Raw genomic sequence first — 6,000 nt, forward strand, 5'->3', positions numbered from 1 at the left:
CCAGTGAATGTCGCTATCTCTTAGGTGGATTCCTTGACCATTATATTTGCAGTGTAGATAAACCCTTAAATGCCAAAGTAGTGGTAGGCAGAGGTATAGTTAAAAAAAAAAAACTTTGAATTGTGACTATATTCTTTGTAATAGGTTTGTTGGGCAAATAGTGCAGGCAGCTAGCTTTCCTCCCTGTTTCAGCAGTACTACAGGGAATGACAACTGTTCTATCTTTTTGCTGCTGAACAACCAAAATGGGGCGAGGAGAAATCTACTATCCTGTTAAGCCGTATTTATCTAATTTTAGTGGAATAACAGGAGTCAGAGATCCAGCACTGACATTCCTGGCCTTGTCTTTTAGATTTGTAAGCTCTCTGGGGTAGGGACCATCATTTCCTTTGTTTCCATGCTGTTTAGCTCAATGGGACCCTAACTTTGTTGCTCTCTAGGCACTACCAGACTATAAATGTTAAATAATAATAGTAGACATGAGTGCTCTTATTAAGTTTTGCATTACTGGGTTAATGCTACAACAGTACCAATATGGGGCTGCCCCAGGTACCCTTCCTTAGTTTCCTCTCTGAGTGTGGTGTCTCACAGAAGGGGATACACTCCCCAGGCTGTGTTACATTTTCCAAGTATCTACATGGGGCCAGTTCAGTGGATTATTTATGTGGTCCAGGCCCTGTCAGCTCACTGCCCAGTCCTACCCCCCCTACACGCAGATCCAAGCACTGCAGAGAACTCTCTGGGGTGGACTAGGAAGGTACATGGACAGCGCTGCAGAAATGGGTCCCTGAGATGATCTGGCTCAAAAGAATCCTTTTAAAGCACTGCACTGCTTTAAAGGTGATACTGTCCCTGTAAACGTTTGTAGCACAAGTGGACTTTTTTAAAAGAACAAGTTAAAATAATTCTAGTTTAAGGAGGGCATTTAGTGAAAAGCAATCAAGAGAATTGCTGTCTTGCCAAACTTATACTGGGGATTCTGTTATTTTATTTTGTAACACGTTCAATTTTGATTTGTTGGTTGACAAGCTAAGATAGGAGAAATTCATCAGGGGTAAAAACAAAGGCTGTGGGCAGCAGAGCAGGCCAAAGAATGGGGGGAAATCATCACAATTTTATTTGGTGGAACATCTCAATATTTGTTGGGTGAATTATCCACAATCAGTAAATCATCCATCAGATGAATGAAGATCCATCAGATTTAAAAAGAGAACAATCCATGGTTACTAACTAGTGCAATGTCATCTTTCCATATCTGATCCATGAGCCATTCAGCCCATAGCAGTATTGGCTAAAATGTTGTTACCGTCTGATGGCTGTTTCTCAGTCAAGTTCAGTGCAAGGTGTCACATCAGAAAATTCATGGTCATCGTAGTTGGTCAGGGAAGAGAGGAAGGATGGGTTTTGAGAGATTCCTCCTGGGTTCAATTCCTGGCTCTGCCACAGATTTCCTCTGTGACTTTGGGTAAACCTATTACTCTTTCGGTGCCTCAATTCCCCATCTGTAAACTGTGGATGATGATGATGCTTCCCTACCTCAGAGAGATGGTTGTGAGGACATAATGCTTGTGAGGTGCCTCAGATGCTGTGATGATGGGGAACATAATTATCAACCCAGATAAACAGATGTTGCTGGCACTAACTGGCTTTCTGAGGTTGCCAGCAAGGGTATCAAGGGCTGAATGGGGCTGGAGATTGAACAGCCATCTTATTGCTGTTCCTGCCTGAATAGTGTTTAGGGACTTTGCTGGGACAGTTTAGGGAAACATACATTGCACTGGCCTTGCTCTTTCTCCTAGGATAAATAAAGGACTTAATTTTACTTTACTATCAGTCTGGCAACTTTTTACTCAGTAAATTTGCAATGACTGTTTCAAGAAGGGAGGTTTCTCTACACTGCAATTTAATATCAATTTTAACAAAAGCATACTGCAGTGTACTAGAGAAGCACCTGGCTGATCTGTAAGACAATAGAGAAATGAGAGCAGGAAGGAAAGATGAAGGTTTTGGGAGGAAAGGAAGGACCAAAACAATATTGTACCCTTTTTAAAATAAAATAAACAGTTTGCCATTCAGAAGTTGTTTCACAGTCTTTGTAGGTTTTTCTTTGTTAAAAAAATCAAGAATTTAAATGGAATAATATCAGTATAGTAATAACTTGAAGTATTTACTGTTAACTTGATAGCCATTGGCTATTAAACTCAACCTCCTTTGGTTTCACAGTTTGCTACAAATAACTGAGGGCTTTGTTCAGCACAGGATACCGTTATTACTATAACTATAAGAATTTTCAAGTGATTTGAATATTTAAAAAAAAAATTTAGATGGGGAAAAAAATCCCTAAACAGTAAATTTATATCAAGGTAATATATTCAACATAGAAAACAAATATACATGTAATTAAAATATGCAACAGTGGATTTTATGGTATACTTTTATATGCTTTGCCATCCATATTTTGTTTTAGGAAGGATTTAAAATTCACAACAGGAATATTACAATGTTCAATTCTTCTTAACTTCATTGTACATTTTTTTTCTCCTTTGTAACATCAGTTTGAGTTATTTACAATGCATGTCCATGAAAAGGCTGACAGATCTGATGTATGGCAGACTTAAGTTTAAAAACAGATTTTTTTCTAGCTGTGAACTAAATTGTGGGTATACACAGAGCAGCTTGTTGAGGTGCAGTTATAATAGAGTTGCACAGCTATTACGAAACAACCACTGAAAACTAGTTAACAAAGGAGATGTAAATGTTTTTAGATCAATGGAATAATGTAGCAGGAGGGGGTTGCTTTTTTCTGCACAAACAGAACTTTTTTTTATTTGTCTGCAAGTTGATTAGTGAGAAGCACATTTCCTCTTCTGCCTATCAGAATGCCCATTAATAACAATTTTTCAGCTAATGAAACTGGACAAACACAAAAATAGGCTTTCTTTGGGTAAGTAGTAGCAAAACACATTTTGATTGCATTCAGAGAAGAATTCAATTTGCTAATATAGGGCCTGATCCACCAATCGTTTACTCATGTCAGTGGTCTGTGCTCATGTCGTTATCCAGTAATTGCTCACGAATGAGGATTTGCACAATCAAGACCACACTGTCTTTGCATAAAACTACCTGTGTTTGCATTAACATAGGCTATTCCATTTGCAGTTGTTTAGAGCAGAGGTTCTCAAATGGTGGGGTGGGGGCGCAAAATATATTCTGGAGTGGCATGAGAAGCTTTAGGAAAGTGGTGGCTGCTGGCCGAGCGCCCAGCTCCGAAGGCAGCTCTGCTGCCAGCAGCAGCGGAGAAGTAAGGGTGGGAATGCCATACCATGCCACCCTTACTTCTGAGTTGCTGGCGGCAGCATTACCTTCAGAGCTGGGTGCCTGGCCAGCAGCCACCACTCTGCCTTCAGATCTAGGCAGTGGTATATGTACTCGTGTGACGGGGGGCCGCAATCAAATAAGTTTGAGAACCACTGGTTTAGAACCGTTGTTGTTGCTTTGTTTACTATTGATTGTCAACATAAAAGGAGACATAGCTTTCATGGATGAACTCACAAATCACAAACATTTTTAGAGCAAAAAAATACATGATCTTTTTTTCTTTAATTTTCTAGACAAATAATAAAGTGTCTATAATATTTAAAGTTTATCAGACAGTCAAAACTAAAAAATACCCCTATTTTATGTTAAAAATATTCAACAAGCTCTAATTTAGCTACTCATATGAAGTGTTACCACTGTTATATATTCATTTCTTGTCTGTCTGTTTAAATGATACGGAAAAACTGAGGTATGGCCTTCTCCATTTTAGCACCAAAAGCCATTTTTAATAACCTATGCTCCAATCCTGCAATTTACAATACATGAGTGAGTGGTTGGGATGCTGTGGAAGCCCCTAGACTTCAACCTGCACCATATGCAGCAGCAACCAGACCTTTTAGTAAAAGAAAAATTAGGAAAAATGTTCCACTCTCCATACAAAGATGCCCAATGACACTTTGTATATCTTTTAGGATTTTTTAATTGTACTTGTTGTGTGTTTTAAATGTAATGAACTCTCCAACAAAGACAATGCAGGCTAAAACAATTATAACCCCTATAGCTGGTCACCTTGTAGATTAACAAAATCTTAGGGAGTGAATTTCGGATGTAAATAACCTATTGCTAGCACCTTCCTTTTCACCCCAGTTTGCCTTTGCAGCACCTTCTCTTTCTGGGAAACCTCCCATTGTTTGCCAGAGGGGAGTCACAGCCCAGCAGCTGTGAGCAGGTCCATCACAGTGGGACTATAGCTTGGGAATGTTCACACTTCTCAGGGAAGTTTGTGTGTTTCATGTAACACATGTTGGGTAGTGATATAAGAAATCTCCATGTTTCTAAAACTAAATCAGCTATATAAGAAAACTACTTAAAGAGATGCTACAACTGTAGCAGGCATTCCAGCCATGGACAAACAGAGTGACTTCCTAGTGCCTCCTCCAACCTCTTCCCTCCGGCAACCTGTGCTCCTCCCTCCAAATTCCATGAAGATTGCTACAATGGGGACTTGTAAGGGGAGCATGAATGTAGAATCTATCTGTGACAGGTTCCCCCTGGGAACCACCTGGAGCTGGGGTACCACTGAGCCCTCTGACTCACTAGCCTGGGCTCCCTCTCACACTGTGCTGGGTGACAAGCTGCAGACTGCTCCTGGTCCTACAATCCCACCAGCATGCACGCAGGCAGGGACACACCCAGCTGCAGTTACATGCAGGCTCTGATCAGCCACTGCATGCACCAACAATAGAGAGGTTACAGCCAAGATACTCCCAGCTTTCCAGCCTAGGACCCCAGAGGTGTACCACCCTGCCCTGGTCAAAAGGCTGACCAGTATGAATTTATTACTCAGTTTTTCCCTCCCTCAATGTGGAGTGAACAATGCACACCGGCCTTGTTAACTGACCTGAGATTTTCCCCAGACACTTCACTTAAAGGCACACTGGTTATGATAAAAAATATAAAAAAAGTTTATTAACTACAGAAAGATAGATTTTAAGTGATTATACATGACAGCAAACAGATCAAAGCAGATTACCTAGCAAATAAACAAAAATGCAAACTAAGTCTAACATACTAGAAACTAGATGGATAGGATTTCTCACCCTGACTGATGATACAAGCAGTCCACCAAGTTTCACAGGCTAGAAATCCCTTTAGCCTGGGACCAGCACTTCCCCCAGTTCAGTCTTTGTTCCTCAGGTATTTCCAGGAGTTCTCTTGTGTGGGGAGTGAGGCCAAGAGATGATGTCACAACCCATCTTTCATAGCTTTTCCATATGGTGGGAATCCTTTGTTCCAAACTCAGTTCCCAGTCCAGTTTGTGGAAAAATACAGGCTCCAAAATGGAGTTCAGTGTCATGTGGTCTGGTCACATGCCCTGCTGAGTCATAGTAGCCATTACTTATAGTCTGGCTGAAATGTTCACAGGAAGGCTAAGCTCTACCATGGTCCATTGTCTTTGTTGATGAGCCATCAGCACAGTCTGACTTCTTTATTGTTGTACCTGAGAGGCTAGTTGTGGGTGTTACCCAGAGTAAACGCATTTGAAATACAGATACATAATATTCATAACTTCAGATATAAAAATGATACATGGATACAAATAGGATACTCATATTCAGCAAATCGTAACTTTTCCATAGACACCTCACAAGACATATCTTGTCCAAGATGCAACATAATTATGTCATAATCATATCATTATGAAGAATATGGGGTGCAGTGTCTCACTATGTACAGATTGGAAAATCTGCTTCTCCCCCATCCCAGTTAAGAGCACATATCTCACATCTTATTTTCCATATGCAGTCCAGAAACAACATTCTGCCTAAGTGTCTAATCTTGAGGCATTTTATGGCATTGGGACAGTTTAAATTTAACAATCTGATGCAAAATGAGCTCTTGCACAACAGAAACACCCCTCAGGTGCCAGAGCCCCTTCCATCTGGTTTTGCATTTTGTTTC

This window comes from Natator depressus, chromosome 1 (assembly GCF_965152275.1).
Source record: "Natator depressus isolate rNatDep1 chromosome 1, rNatDep2.hap1, whole genome shotgun sequence".
Lineage (NCBI taxonomy): Eukaryota > Metazoa > Chordata > Testudines > Cheloniidae > Natator > Natator depressus.